This window comes from Giraffa tippelskirchi, chromosome 7, assembly GCF_054371585.1.
Source record: "Giraffa tippelskirchi isolate mGirTip1 chromosome 7, T2T-mGirTip1v1.2.pri, whole genome shotgun sequence".
NCBI classification, from domain to species: domain Eukaryota; kingdom Metazoa; phylum Chordata; class Mammalia; order Artiodactyla; family Giraffidae; genus Giraffa; species Giraffa tippelskirchi.
Window position 1 is genome coordinate 94,104,984 of NC_137281.1, and position 16,884 is coordinate 94,121,867.

Below are 16,884 nucleotides of genomic sequence, written 5' to 3' on the forward strand. Positions count from 1 at the left end.
TTCTATTTAATTTCTCTAAGAATGAAAAGCTAAAGCAGAATGCAGTGAGTACACACTTAATGGTTAGCAGAATTTGCTGTTGTTTAGCCGCTCAGTCATGTCTGACTCTTTGCGACCTCATGGACTGCAGCATACCAGGCTTCCCTGTTCTTAACCATCTCCTGGAGCTTGTTCAAACTCTTGTCCATTGAGTCGATGATGCCATTGAATCATTTCATTCTCTGTTGCCCCCTTCTCCTCCTGCCTTCAATCTTTCCCAGAATCAGAATCTTTTCCAATGAGTCAGTTCTTCACATCAGGTGGCCAAAGTACTGGAGCTTCAGCTGCAGCATTAGTCCTTCCAATGAATATTCAGGACTGATTCCTTTAGGATTGACTGCAGTTACAAGGGACTCTAAGGAGTCTTCTCCAACATCGCAGTTCAAAAGCATCAATTTTTCACCATTCAGCCTTTTTTATTGGCAGAATAGGACACTTCAAAAATTACCATATCCAATCCCTGAAACCTTTGAATATGTTACCTTACATGGCAAAAAGAAATTAAGGTTGCAGATGGGATTATGGTTGCTTATCAGATGACCTTGATCTAAGGAAACGTTATCCTTGATTAACCAGTGGGTCCAATGTAATCTAATCACAAGAAAATACAGAAATACTGAAGAGAGAGGCAGAAGAGTGTCAGAGGAATCACTGTGAGAAAGACTTGACTGCCATTACTAGTTTTGAAGATGAAAGGGGACCATCATCCAAGGAATGCATACAGAGTCTAGAAGCTGGGACAGGCAAAGGTCTCTGGGCCCTGCCCATACCTTGATTTTAACACAGTAAGACCCTTTTCAGACCTCTGACCGCCAAAGCTGAAACAGAATGAAATCATGTTGTTTGAAGTAATCAGGTTTGGGATAATTTGTTATGGCAGAAATAGGAAACTAATACAGTTTTCAAATTCCAAGATTACAGAATGAATTTTGATTTCTTGCAAATCTAATGCTGGAAGAGTTTATTGATACAAGTTCCAGGAGTCAAAAATTGGAAGGCTTGGCCTGATTTAGATTCATTATTAATCTTATTTTCATTTGAACTAGTACAAGGAAAATCTCTCTACATAGTCGGCAAATTCTGAACACTTTCTTTTCTCTAAAATAAGCAATATCTATTTTTATTCCATTTTAAGCATTTATTTTATTTTATTCCAATTTAAGCATATTATTATTGTTAAACTTATAAACATAGGCACCCAAAATTACCTGGAAAAGAGAAACATCAAATTCCATGGTCCATGATTTAAGTTATTCTGCCTCTTTACTTCACATTCCATGCTCTTTTTGTCTTTCCTCCTCTTTTCCATCTTCCTTTACTGGTCCTTTGTTTAACTCTCAAAACAATGATTTCCTCAAACTTGACACTTCTCTGGCTAAAGATCCATAAGAATGCATCCCTCTTTAAAAAGTCTCAGTAAGCTAATATTTCTATTTCTCTTCTCTTCCCCTTTAGTAATAGTAGTAGTAATAATTATTAATAATAATAATAATTAATAATAATAATAAATGAAAATTTTAAGGACTTACTATGTGCTAATAATGTGAAAAATGGTTTACATGCATTATATCACTTAATCCTCATAAAAAATAAAAGGTAATTACTCTATTTTTGTTTTTCAGATAAGGAACTGCTGCTGCTGCTGCTAAGTCGCTTCAGTCATGCCCAACTCTGGGGGAGGCCTAAAGGTTAGAGACTTGCCCTAAGTCTGTTAGCTCAAAAGTAGAAGAGCTGGGATTCAAATCCAGAGAAATGTCCACTTCAGGTTAGTGATTTTAACCTCACTTTCTGCTACCTACTTGTTTAGTTTCTCCCTAGGAGCAGCTACTATACTATCTCCTATGCAAAAAATACCTGAATGCACAGTGCTTCGGAATAAAAATTATAAAGTGTTAAGTGCTCTGTCCTGAGGGGACCTCTAGTTGGTTAAGAAATAAACAGTAAAAGTGAGGGAAGTGAGCAACCCAGGCAAATGTTGTGGATGCAAAAGCCAAGGGTATCCATATTAGAAAGTAGACCCTGGGAATATCAAGGCAGAGCCTTTGGATTATTTAATTTCATATTTTGAGAACTTTGCACCAAGTCTGTGTACAGTGAGTGTTATACCAGTGATTTTAAAGCTGATATTGCTGGACCATTAAAGATGTGATGATAATACTGGAGAATCATGTGTTTTATAGTCAGTATTCTAACATGTGAAAGAAAATTATCCCTCTACAATGATAAGACTACACAGACTGTTTAAAAAGATGAGTTTCTTGGCTGTTGGCTAGGATTATATCAGTACAGTAAGGTTATATCCTTGTTACTTCATCATGACCAGAATCTTTGCTTAGCAGATATGTATGTGTAAGAAAATAGGAAACCAAATATTAGTTAAACTGTTTGTTAAACAATATATATCAAAACACAAGGATTTTGCAGTATAATGAATTAAAAAGCTTTACAATGGTGAAATAGTTCAGAACTCTAATGTGTACTCAGAAATTAATTCAAAGTTGAGTTGAGTTCAGTTCAGTTCAATCACTCAATCGTGTCCAACTATTTGCCACCTCATGGACTGAAGCAAGCCAGGCTTCTCTGTCAATCTCGACTCCTGGAGCTTACTCAAACTCATGTCCATAGAGTCAGTGATGTCATCCAACCATCTCATCCTCCATTGTCCCCTTCTCCTCCTGCCTTCAATCTTTCCCAGCATCAGCGTCTTTTCAAATGAGTCAGTTCTTTGCAGCAGGTGGCCAAAGTATTGGAGTTTCAGCTTCAACATCAGTCCTTCCAAAGAATATTCAGGACTGATTTCCTTTAGGATGGACTGGTTGGATCTCCTTGCAGCCCAAGGGGCTCTCAAAAGTCTTCTCCAATAGCAAAATTTAAAAGCATCAATTCTTCAGCACTCAGCTTTCTTTATAGTCCAAATCTCACATCCATACATGACTACTAGAAAAACCATAGATTTGACTAGACGGATCTTTGTTGGCAAAGTAATGGCTCAGGTTTTTAATATGCTGTCTAGCTTGGTCATAACTTTTCTTCTAAGGAGCAAGTGTCTTTTAATTACATGACTGCAGTCACTGTGTGCAGTGATTTTGGAGCCCCCCAAAATAAAGTCTCTCACTGTTTCCATTGTTTCCCCATCTATTTGCCATGAAGCAATGGGACTGGATGCCATGATCTTAAAGAGCCTCTTGATGAGGCTCACTTTCATCAAGAGGCTCTTTAGTTCTTCTTTGCTTTCTGCCATAAGGGTGGTGTCATCTGCATAACTGAGGTTATTGATATTACTCCCAGAAATTTTGATTCCAGCTTGTGCTTCATCTAGCTCGGCATTTTGCATGACTTACTCTGCATGTAAGTTAAATAAGCAGGGTGAAAATATATAGCCTTGACTTACTCCTTCCCTGATTTGGAACAGGTCTGTTCTATGTTCAGTTCTAACTGTTGCTTCTTGACCTGCATACAGATTTCTCAGGAGGCAGGTCAGGAGGTCTGGTATTCCCATCTCTTTAAGAATTTTCCAGAGTTTGTTGTAGTTCACACAGTCAAAGGCTTTGGCATAATCAATAAAGCAAGAGTAAATATTTTTCTGGAACTCTATTGCTTTTTCGATGATCCAATGGATGTTGGCAATTTGATTTCTGGTTCCTCTGCCTTTTCTAAATCCAGCTTGAACATCTGGAAGCTTTCATGTACTGTTGAAGCCTGGCTTCAAGATTTTTGAGCAATACTTTACTAGCATGTGAGATAAATGCAGTTGTGCAGTTGTTTGAACAGTCTTTGGCATTGCCTTTCTTTGGGATTGGAATGAAACTGACCTTTTCCAGTCCTATGGCCACTGCTGAGTTTTCCAGATTTGTTGGCATATTGAATGCAGCACTTTCACAGCATCATCTTTTAGAATTTGAAATAGCTCAACTGAAATTCCATCACCTCCACTGGCTTTGTTCATAGTGATGCTTCCTAAGGCCCACTTGACTTCGCATTCCAGGATGTCTGGCTCTAGGTGAGTGATCACACCATCATGGTTATCTGGGTCGTGAAGATCTTTTTTGTATAGTTCTTCTGTGTATTGTTGCCACCTCTTCTTAATATCTTCTGCTTCTGTTAAGTCCATACCATTTCTGTCCTTTATTGTGCCCATTTTTGCATGAAATGTTCCCTTGGTTTCTAATTTTATTGAAGAGATTTCTCTTTAGTCTTTCCATTTCTGTTGTTTTCCTCTATTTCTTTGCATGGATCACGGAAGAAGGCTTCCTTTTCTCTCCTTGTTATTCTTTGAAACTCTGCATTCAAATGGGTATCTCTTCCTTTTCTCCTTTGCCTTTTGCATCTCTTCTTTTGTCAGCTATTTGAATGCCTCCTAGGACAACCATTTTGCCCTTTTGCATTTCTTTTTCTTGGTGATGGTTCTTAATCACTGCCTCTTGTACAATGTCAGGGACCTCCATCCATAGTTTCGGGCACTCTGTCTATCAGATCTAATCCCTTGAATCTATTTCTCACTTCCACTATATAATAATAAGGGATTTGATTTAGGTCATACCCGAATGGTCTAGTGGTTTTCCCTACTTTTTTCAATTTAAGTCTGAATGTGGCAATAAGGAGTTCATGGTCTATGCCACAGTCAGCTCCCGTTTTTTTTTGTTGTTTTTTTTTTCCTGACTGTGTAGAGCTTCTCCATCTTTGGCTGCAAAGAATATAATCAATCTGATTTTGGTATTGACCATCTGGTGAGGTCCATGTGTAGAGTCTTCTCTTGTGTTATTGGAAGAGGGTGTTTGCTATGACCAGTGCCTTGTCTTGGCCAAACTCTGTTAGTCTTTGACCTGCTTTGTTTTTTACTCCATGGCCAAATTTGCCTGTTACTCCAGGTATCTCTATATTTTCTACTTTTGCATTCCAGTCCCCTATAATGAAAAGGACATCTTTTTTGGGTATTAGTTCTAGAAAGTCTTATAGGTCTTCATAAAACCATTCAGCTTCAGCTTCTTTAGCAGTACTGGTAGGGGCATAGACTTGGATAAAAGTTGAGTGAATAGGTTAAAATGTATGTTTCCAAATATCCCCAGTTATAATCTAATACTTCCATGAATAGAATAATGAATTACTTCTTCTGGTCATCATATTTTAGTGCTAATTGACTTATCAGCTCAACTTCTGTGCCAGGTGACATATAGCTGAGATATGGACACAGAGGAATGTGTCAGAAAGAAGACAAATTTTCTGGAAAGGACTACACAGTTTTATCTAGTAGGAAGTATTAAGGGGCTAGTTTCTTTTGGGCTGGGGGTGGTATAAGTATAGAAGAGAGTAACATAAAAGAGAATAAAAAGTATGAAATCAAGAGGTAAGATAATACAACTAGAGATAAATTTCATTATTATACAATTTTTCTACTCTTGGTAAACCAAAATGGAAACAATAAATAATTTCTAGGCCTCTACTTGAAAGGACTGCACCATTCAAAATATAACACTTTCCTCAGGAGGAAATGAGATTTGAACACAGGTCTGGTACTAGGATGAGGAGAGTTAAGGCATATCATCTAAGCACATGAAAATGTATATAGTAGCATAAAATAAATCATAATTTGATTTAATAATACAGTAGATATCACATGGTAATACTGAAAGAATTAACCAGGAAATGATGCAAAACTGGGAAGAGGGAGCCATCATTAAGGTCTGGATTCAAGAGGTACAGAACCAACATACAGGGATCTGGAGGGAGCATCTGTCTGATTTGACCTGTATTTCTAGGCATGTACTGCATTGGATTCAGTTCAGTTCAGTTCAGTCGCTCTGTCACGTCCGACTCTTTGTGGCCCCATGGACTGCAGTCTTCTCTGTCCATCACCAACTCCCGGAGTTTACCCAAACTTATGTCCATTGAGTTGGTGATGCCATCCAACCATCTCATACTCTGTTGTCCCCTTCTCCTCCTGCCCTTAATCCTTCCCAGCATCAAGGTCTTTTCAAATGAGTCAGCTCTTCACATCAGGTGGCCAAAGTATTGCAGTTTCAGATTCAGCTTCAGTCCTTCCAGTGAACACCCAGGACTGATCTCCTTTAGGATGGACTGGTTGGATCTCCTTGCAGTCCAAGGGACTCTCAAGAGTCTTCTCCAATACCACAGTTCAAGAGCATCAATTCTTCAGCGCTCAGCTTTCTTTACAGTCCAACTCTCACATCCATACATGACTACTGGAAAAACCACAGCCTTGACTAGATGGACTTTTGCTGGCAAAGTAATGTCTCTGCTTTTTAATATGCTGTCTAGGTTGGTCATAACTTTCCTTCCAAGGAGTAAGCGTCTTTTAATTTCATGGTTGCAGTCACCGTCTGCAGTGATTTTGGAGCCCCCCAAAATAAAGTCAGCCACTGTTTCCACTGTTTCCCCATCTATTTGCCATGAAGTGATGGAACCAGATTCCATGATCTTAGTTTCTGAATATTGTACATTGGATTACTCTCACTAAAATAGATTTTTCATTCTCTCTTCTCATAGTAAATAGAAGAGGGCAACTGAAACTCAAGGAACCCCTTTTTTCTTCTCATGACAGCCCTAAGATTCTCAACCTAGCTGGCAAATTCTATAGTACTAATCAGAGGGCTGGTCCCATAGATCCACACAATAAATACTCTCTAATTATACACTGAAGCATAAAAAGCATTTAACTTGGAGATCGCAGCAAATGGCGACTCTGATACTTCCTAGCATTATGAATTTGGGTCAGTTATGTATTGATTTTTTTTCCTTATATGCATAATGGGATTACTAAGTTCAACAAAAGATTAACTGAACTATAAGCATAACTAAGGTAACATGTAAATGTGTCTGATACTTAATTAAAACTCAAATGTTGACTATAAATTTGAGAGGTGACCATATTGCTGTATACAGCTGGAGGCTGACACCTTTCATTGAGGGAAGTTGTGTGGTATTTAGAAATTGGGTCTTGCTGCTCCTCAGTTTTTTTTACCTATAAGATGAGGGCCTTAAGGTAGTTAGATCTGGAAGATCACTGAAATTCTGTTTCTGAGAACCAACCATCTAGTCAAATTCTTTCTAGGTCCTAAAGCACTGATACAATATATAATAAAAAAGATTAGAAAACTTAACTACACTCTTTGCTCATTGTGCATATGCTTATATCTTGGCTGTGTATCAGTTTGGGTCAGTGGGTGATGATATTATTAGGCTGGCAAAATTAAAAACAAAAACAAAAAGTAGTAAGCATTTTATTTAGTCAAATGTATTTGATTTAACAGGATAACACATCTTATTCAGGGATTCTTTCTACTATATTGGTATCAAATTGTCTTTTCATAATACAATGGTGATAAAGATAGTAATTATTCAAATTACCTTTCATAGGAAAATGAAAAGTTGGTACTCTATATCAATTTCTCAGTTTTTTCTATTGTTAATTAATTTTTAAGTTAATTAAATTTGAAAGTGTAGAAGTTCCTGACTGTAGCACTGACCAATAGTTTTTATTTTTATTATTAGCATTGACGTTATCATGAACAGTGCTAAGAGGAAACTTTCTGAAAACAATATCTGATTGTTCATTGAAAAATGCCAAGTTTTAAAATCCTTACTTGCCTTTCTCAGTATCAAAACCTAACCCCCACCCCATCAACCTCTCACCCCTAGCTCTGAGGAAGAAAAGATGTGAGAGGAAAGAATAAGCAAGAGTCAGACATTTTTGTGCTCCTGTGGGATCCTATTGACTGAAATATTTAAAAGTGTGGAAATGGCACAGAGGAAGCCCACTTACTGCTAAGAAGAAAGGTTGCAAAAGGGCTTGCAGCATCCTCTGCAAGTCAGCTCAGAAGGCTTCTCTGCCCTGACCTAGCTCCAGGCAAGTGGCTATCAGGCCTGTTTGGGGTAAGCAAAACAAAGAAGATAAAACACCAACAGCAGTTTGAATGTCAGAACTGCTAGTTGAGTTGCCACACTCCCAGCAGAATGATGCAGTCACGTTTTAGAGGATTTTCATGGGATGAAATTTTAACAGATATATTAGAAAAATTGAAGGCAATAACTATAAAAGTTTAAAGTCCATGCACAGTGGTAGATTTCAAATCCATTGTAAAGTCTTGGTTTTGACTACCTCTGATTAACTTTCAAAGACATTTCTATTGTAAATTAATAAACAAACTTTTATAAGGACTGGAAATAGTTTCTGACTTAAGAACTTAATCATGAAATTGTTAATCTTTAAATGGTTTGCAAATATAAAAAGCTACTATTTTTGCTACTGTTTTCTAAAGTTTACTAGCAATATTTGTCATATTCTTGTCATTATCTCTTCACTGAATTTGACTTGAAAAGTAACTTTTATTTGCAAATGTCAACTCTGAGTGTTATGGTGAGTTGTATCAGACCTGCTATTGAGATACATTCACATTAAGTAAAGAGAAACAAAGAGAACCTAGGAACTCTGACATTGCACCAGATTAATATGTTATCAGAGCCAAGAACATATATTTGGAAGTTTGGTTTGCTCAAACTATTTCAAGCCCCTCTCATAATCCTAGACACTTATTTAATCTGAACATATAATTTGCTAAACAACGTCATGTCAGTAAGTGACAGGAATAGTTGTAATAATACAAATAGACTCAACAATAACAATGATAACATATATTCCTTACAGAACAAATATCCTCTTAAACATGGTGGCATTTATGGTTTTCGATTAAGATTTGATACTTTACTGCACAGGAGAGCATCCCCTCTTTAATCTCTTCTTCTGAGTTAAGAATTATTAATTGCTCATGCTCAGATTCTGTTTATCTGTTAGAGAAAACAGAAAAGAGTTTCACCTCTTTCCCATTTTTATACATCCTTTGTGACTGGCTAAGCTATATTAGGTTATATATAATATATATGTATTAGGTTTTATATATATGCCAAGAGAACGCGCTGGTCATAGCAAACACCCTCTTCCAACAACACAAGAGAAGACTATACATGGACATCACCAGATGGTCAATACCAAAATCAGATTGATTATATTCTTTGCAGCCAAAGATGGAGAAGTTCTATACAGTCAGTAAAAACAAGACTGGGAACTGACTATGGCTCAGATCATGAACTCCTTATTGCCAAATTCAGACTTAAATTGAAGAAAGTGGAGAAAACCACTAGACCATTTGGGTGTGACCTAAATCAAATCCCTGACTATTATACAGTGGAAGTGAGAAATAGATTCAAGGGATTAGATCTGATAGACAGAGTGCCTGAAGAACTATGGATGGAGGTTCGTGACATCATACAGGAGGCAGGGATCAAGACCATCCCCAAGAATAATAAATGCAAAAAGGCAAAATGGTTGTCTGAGGAGGCCTTACAAATAGCTGTGAAAAGACAGGAAGCGAAAAGCAAAGGAAAAAAGGAAAGATATACCCATTTGAACGCAGAGTTCCAAAGAATAACAAGGAGAGATAAGAAAGCCTTCCTCAGTGATCAGTGGAAAGAAATAGAGGAAAACAATAGAATGAGAATACAAAGGTAACATTTCATGCCAAGATGGGCACCATAAAGGACAGAAATAGTATGGACCTAACAGAAGCAGAAGATATTAAGAAGAGGTGGCAAGAATACACAGAAAAACTATACAAAAAAGATCTTCATACCCAGATCACCACATGGTGTGATCACTCACCTAGAGCAAGACATCCTGGAATGTGAAGTCAAGTGGGCCTTAGGAAGCATCACTACAAAGCTAGTGGAAGTGGTGAAATTCCAGCTGAGCTATTTCAAATCCTAAAAGATGATCCTGTGAAAGTGCTGCACTCAATATGCCAGCAAATCTGGAAAACTCAGCAGTAGCCACAGGAATGGAAAAGGTCATTTTTCATTCCAATCCCAAAGAAAGGCAATGCCAAAGAATGCTCAAACTATTGCACAATTGCACTCATCTCACATGCTAGTAAAGTATTGCTCAATATTCTCCAAGCCAGGCTTCACCAGTACTGGAACCATGAAATTCCAGATGTTCAACTGGATTTAGTAAAGGCAGAGGAACCAGAGATCAAATTGCCAACATCCATTGGATCATCAAAAAAGTAAGAGAGTTCCAGAAAAACACCTAATTCTGCTTTATTGACTATGCCAAAGAAAGCCTTTGACTGTGTGGACCACAACAAACTGTGGAAAATTCTGAAAGAGATGGGAATACCAGACCACCTGACCTGCCTCTTGAGAAATTTGTATGCAGATCAGGAAGCAACAATTAGAACTGAACATGGAACAACTGACTGGTTCCAAATAGGGAAAGGAGTACGTCAAGGCTGTATATTGTCACCCTGCTTATTTAACTTATATGCAGAGTACATCATGAGAAACGCTGGGCTGGAGGAAGCACAAGGTGGAATCAAGATTGCCGGGAGAAATATCAATAACCTCAGATATGCAGATGACACCACCCTTATGGCAGAAAGTGAAGAAGAACTAAAGAGCCTCTTGATGAAAGTGAAAGAGGAGAGTGAAAAAGCTGGCTTAAAACTCAACATTCAGAAAACTAAGATCATGGCATCTGGTCCCATCACAAATAGATGGGGAAATAGTGGAAACAGTGCGAGAGTTTGTTTTCTTTGTCTGCAAAATCACTGTAGATGGTGACTGCAGCCATGAAATTAAAAGATGCTTGCTCTTTGGAAGAAAAGTTATGACCAAACTAGACAGCATGTTAAAAAGCAGAGACATTACTTTGCCAACAAATGTTCGTCTAGTCAAAGCTATGATTTTTCCAGTAGTCATGTATGGATGTGAGAATTGGACTGTAAAGAAAGGTGAGCCCTGAAGAACTGATGCTTTTGAACTGTGGTATTGGAGAAGACTCTTGAGAGTCCCTTGCAATGCAAGGAGATCCAACCAGTCCATCCTAAAGGAAATCAGTCCTGAATGTTCATTGAAAAAACTGATGCTGAAGCTGAAACTCCAATACTGTGGCCACCTGCTGCGAAGAACTGCCTCATTTGAAAAGACCTTAATGCTGGGGAGGATTGAGGGCAGGAGGAGAAGGGGACGACAGAGGATGAGATGGATGGAATGCATCACCGACTCAATGGACATGAGTTTGTGTAAACTACAGGTGTTGGTGATGGACAGGGAGGCCTGGCGTGCTGCAGTCCATGGGGGTGCAAAGAGTCGGACCCGACTGAGTGACTGAACTAAACTGAACAGATATTAAAGTGGTTACAATGTGTAACAGAACGCCATTCATGCATGCACCTGTCTTCGTCAGGTTTTTTCTGACAGTGGGTATGTGTGTATGTGTGTGTGTTTGAAGGGAAGATAATAAATACAGCCATGTATGTTTTAACACAGTATTGAATGTCATAAAGCAAAATTTAATATTTTCCTTTTTTTAAAGCCAGAAAAAAGACCATTCATCAATGACTCTATTATAGTTAAATTGACTAGAGAAATGTGTTTATTTTCTTTAACTTTTATTTTATATCTTGATGTTGAAAATTATTCTTAAATTTTTCCCCGATCCTCATTTTATGTCTGTAGTTTTTTGACTGACTTAAGGTATTTTTTTGTTGTTGTTGAAGTATAACTGTAATTTTTAAAGATAGCCTTACCAGTCAGAGTGGATCTTCAGGTGTATGTGTGTGGAACCTGGGGAAAGGTGGCACATGCATCGTTAATATCTCTCCTGCCTTTAGATTTATGGCAAAATCCTTTAAACATAGTATTATGTTTTTATAATATCATTGGGAAATTGAAAAACTAAAATTTTTAAATAATTTTTGTCAAAACTAGAGCCTTATAGTCTAAAGAATATATTTGAACTCACGCTACATCAAAACACAGGACAAGCATGGCTATTCAGGTTTTGCTCCCTGATCAAGTCATGCAGGGTAAGATTTTTGCTTCTAGACTTTCAGACAAGAAGTTTTAGAGAATGAATATATAGCTTACCTTAAGTTAATTTCCTTTGAAATCAATATATGTTATTGATATTAAAGGGATATATAGACTGCATTAATGTACTGGACTCTAAGAACGAGCAATATATTTGTATGTAAGGATGTGTGTGTGTATACACACACATTTTAAATATCTAATAAAAAAGAATTCATAGGTCTATATTCAAACCTGAGTACACATATTCATATTTTATGATCAAGCACAGTTCTGACATCACTGACACTTTGCATTGGAATAGGACAAGCTGGTGTCACCAAACAGGAAAATTAATTCATCCAATCTTTAGTACACTTATGGAAGCCATATAATTCATTATAAGCACACTGCCAATAGAAAGACAAACAACATGTTTATTCTGTTAGATCTAAATCATAGCAGGGAGCTGGGCTTGTGGAAATATAGTGCATCCAGCCTTAAGCATTCTGAGTTTTATTCATGAATGACTTACAATATGCCTGGGTTCCACTCCAGTTCCTTATAATTTATACTGGGTTATTATACATTGTGCTTCTTCCCAAATCAGCTGTATCCATAAGAGACTCATGCATTATGGAGCCAGGGGAACACTCAGGACCAGCTCAAGAATGCTCTGTCCACTGGGGAAATGGCAAAATAAAAACCACTCTCTATATAAATGCACAAAGAATGCTGGTCCCCAAACGTCAGATGTTTCTGAAACCCCACCTAAGAAAAGTCTAATATCTGGTCTCAAGAAGTGTGTCACTGGCAGTTTGGAGTAGATAATTTTAGCTGTCATCAAGTTGGGGAGCCTGGCTGGTTAAATATTTTGCAAGTCTATTCCTTTTCCAAAGATTCCTCAGAGTATCTAACACACAAACATACTTTATTGAGCAACAACAAAGGTTGTTTTCCACCCACCCCTACTACATTATTCAGACTAATATAAGAATTAAGACCAATGAAAGGGAAAAAGTAAAACCCTAGGTGTTTAAAGTTATTTCCTCAGACAAGATTTTTTTAAAAAGTTTTTAATTTGTAGCATGCCTTCATGGATACCCTACTTTTAAATTTCAGTATATACTTTCTACTTTAAAAATAGATAGCCAATGGGAATTTGCTGTATGACTCAGGGAACTCAAACCGGGGCTCTGTAACAACCTAGAGGGGTAGGATGGGGAGGGAGATGGAAGGGAGAGGGTATATGTATATCTATGGCTGATTCTTGTTGGTGTTTGGCAGAAACCAAAGAATTATGTTGCTTGACCTGAGGCCAAACTATGGAGGAGGTAATGACCTAAATCAAATCCCTTACAATTATACAGTGGAAGTGACAAATAGATTCAAGGAATTAGATCTGATAGACAGAGTGCCTGAAGAACTAGGGACTGAGGTTCCTGACATTGTACAGGAGGCAGGGATCAAGACCATCCCCAAGGAAAAGAAATGCAAAAGGGCAAAATGGTTGAATGATAAGGCCTTACAAATAGCTGAGAAAAGAGAAGCGAAAGGCAAAGGAGAAAAGGAAAGATATACCCATTTGAATGCAGAGTTCCAAACAACATCGAGGAGAGATAAGAAAACCTTCTTCAGTGATCAATGCAAAGAAATAGCAGAAAACAATAGAATGGGAAACACTAGAGATCTCATCAAGAAAATTAGAGATACCAAGGGAACATTTCATGCAAAAATGAACACAATGAAGGACAGAAAAGGTATGGACCTAACAGAAGCAGAAGATATTCAGAAGAGGTGACAGGAATACACAGAAGAACTATACAAAAAATATCTTCACAACCCAGATAATCACAATAGTGTGATCACTCAACTAGAGCCAGACATCCTGGAATGTGAAGTCAGGTGTAGGTGATGGAATTCCAGTTGAGCTATTCCAAATCCTAAATGATGATCCTGTGAAACTGCTGCACTCAATATGCCAGCACATCTGGAAAACTCAGCAGTGGCCACAGGACTGGAAAAGGTCAGTTTTCATTCCAATCCCAAAGAAAGGCAACACCAAAGACAGTTCAAACTATGCACGATTGCACTCATCTCACATGGTAGCAAAATAATGCTAAAAATTCTCCAAGCCAGGCTTCAACAGTATGTGAACTGTGAACTTCCAGATGTTCAAGCTGGAATTAGGAAAGGCAGAGAAACCAGAGATTAAATTGCCAGCATCCGTTGAATCATCGAAAAAGCAAGAGAGTTCCAGAAAAACATCTACTTTTGCTTTATTGACTATGCCAAAACCTTTGACTGTGTAGACCACCACAAACTCTGGAAAATTCTTAAAGAGATGGGAATACAAGACCACCTACCTGCCTCCCGAGAAATCTGTTTGCAGGTAAAGAAGCAACAGAACTGAACATGGAACAACAGACTGGTTCCAAATCAGGAAAAGAGTACGTGAAGGCTATATATTTTCACCCTGCTATTTCACTTATATGCAGTGTACATCATAAGAAATGCTGGGCTGGATGAAGCACAAGCTGGAATCAAGATTGCTGAGAGAAATATCAATAACCTCAGATACACAGATGACACGACCCTTATGGCAGAAAGTGAAGAACTGAAGAGTCTCTTGATGAAAGTGAAAGAGGAGTGAAAAAGTTGGCCTAAAACAAAACATTCAGAAAACTAAGATCATGGCATCCGGTCTCATCACTTCATGGCAAATAGATGGGGAGACAATGGAAGCAGTGACAGACTTTATTTTGGGGGACTCCAAAATCACTGCAGATGGTGACAGCAGCCATGAAATTAAGACACTTGCTCCTTGAAAGAAAAGCTATGGCCAACCTAGACAGCATATTAAAAAGCAGAGACATTACTTTACCAACAAAAGTCCATCTAGTCAAAGCTATAATTTTTCCAGTAGTCATATATGAATGTGAGAATTGGACTATAAAGAAAGATGAGCACTGAAGAATTGATCTCAAAAACGACAGAATGATCTCTGTTCGTTTCCAAGGCAAACCATTCAATATCACGGTAATCCAAGTCTATGCCCCGACCAGTAACGCTGAAGAAGCTGAAGTTGAACGGTTCTATGAAGACCTACAAGACCTCCTAGAACTAACACCCAAAAAAGATGTCCTTTTCCTTATAGGGGACTGTAATGCAAAAGTAGGAAGTCAAGAAACACCTGGCATAACAGGCAAGTTTGGCCTTGGAGTACAGAATGAAGCAGGGCAAAGGCTAATAGAGTTTTGCCATGAGAACGCACTGGTAATAGCAAACACCCTATTCCAACAACACAAGAGAAGACTCTACACGTGGACATCACCAGATGATCAACACCGAAATCAGATTGATTATATTCTTTGCAGCCAAAGATGGAGAAGCTCTATACAGTCAGCAAAAACAAGAACAGGAGCAGACTGTGGCTCAGATCATGAACTGCTTATTGCCAAATTCAGACTTAAATTGAAGAAAGTAGGGAAAACCACTAGGCCATTCAGGTATGACCTAGATCAAATCCCTTATGAGTACACAGTGGAAGTGACAAATAGATTTAAGGGACTAGACCTGATAGACAGAGTGCCTGACGAACTATGGACAGAGGTTTGTGACATTGTACAGGAGACAGGGATCAAGAAAATCCCCATGGAAAGAAATGCAAGAAAGCAAAATGGCTGTCTGAGGAGGCCTTACAGATAGCTGGGAAGAGAAGAGAAGCAAAAGGCAAAGGAGAAAAGGAAAGATATTCCCATCTCAATGCAGAGTTCCAAAGAATACCAAGGAGAGATAAGAAAGCCTTCCTCAGCGATCAGTGCAAAGAAATAGAGGAAAACAACAGATTGGGAAAGACTAGAGATCTCTTCAAGAAAATTAGAGATACCAAAGGAACATTTCATGCAAAGATGGGCTCGATAAAGGACAGAAATGGTATGGACCTAACAGAAGCAGAAGATATTAAGAAGAGATGGCAAGAATACACAGAAGAACTGTACAAAAAAGATCTTCACGACAGATAATCACGAGAGTGTGATCACTCACCTAGAGCCAGACATCCTGGAATGTGAAGTCAAGTGGGCCTTGGAAAGCATCACTACGAACAAAGCTAGTGGAGGTGATGGAATTCCAGTTGAGCTATTTCAAATCCTCAAAGGTGATGCTGTGAAAGTGCTGCACTCGATATGCCAGCAAATCTGGAAAACTCAGCAGTGGCCACAGAACTGGAAAAGGTCAGTTTTCGTTCCAATCCCAAAGAAAGGCAATGCCAAAGAATGCTCAAACTACCGCACAATTGCACTCATCTCACATGCTAGTAAAGTAATGCTCAAAATTCCCCAAGCCAGGCTTCAGCAATATGTGAACCGTGAACTTCCAGATGTTCAAGCTGGTTTTAGAAAAGTTAGAGGAACCAGAGATCAAATTGCCAATATCCGCTGGATCAACGAAAAAGCAAGAGAGTTCCAGAAAAACATCTATTTCTGCTTTATTGACTATGCCAAAGCCTTTGACTGTGTGGATCACAATCAACTGTGGAAAATTCTGAAAGAGATGGGAATACTAGACCATCTGACCTGTCTCTTGAGAAACCTGTATGCAGGTCAGGAAGCAACAGTTAGAACTGGACATGGAACAACAGACTGGTTCCAAATAGGAAAAGGAGTACGTCAAGGCTGTATATTGTCACCCTGCTTATTTAACGTATATGCAGAGTACATCATGAGAAACGCTGGGCTGGAAGAAACACAAGCTGGAATCAAGATTGCCGGGAGAAATATCAATAACCTCAGATATGCGGATGACACCACCCTTATGGCAGAGAGTGAAGAAGAACTAAAGAGCCTCTTGATGAAGGTGAAGGAGGAGAGTGAAAAAGTTGGCTTAAAGCTCAACGTTCAGAAAACTAAGATCATGGCATCTGGTCCCATCACTTCATGGGAAATAGATGGGGAAACAGTGGAAACAGTGTCAGACTTTATT

The 16,884-nt window shown here is 38.3% G+C and overlaps 1 long non-coding RNA gene across 20 annotated transcripts in view; it reads left to right on the plus strand.

The window, feature by feature from the left end:
• Nucleotides 1–16,884, plus strand: part of LOC145512748 (uncharacterized) — a 630,718-nt gene that overhangs the window by 23,284 nt on the left and 590,550 nt on the right. For 11 of the 20 annotated variants that reach the window (XR_014058734.1, XR_014058753.1, XR_014058750.1 and 8 more), the window contains one exon: nucleotides 1,662–1,804. This is a non-coding gene — a long non-coding RNA (uncharacterized LOC145512748). Of the gene's footprint in view, nucleotides 1–1,661; nucleotides 2,909–5,997; nucleotides 8,222–16,884 lie in introns of those variants that run through there. The other 9 variants (XR_014058740.1, XR_014058742.1, XR_014058739.1 and 6 more) reach the window with 4 other exon arrangements.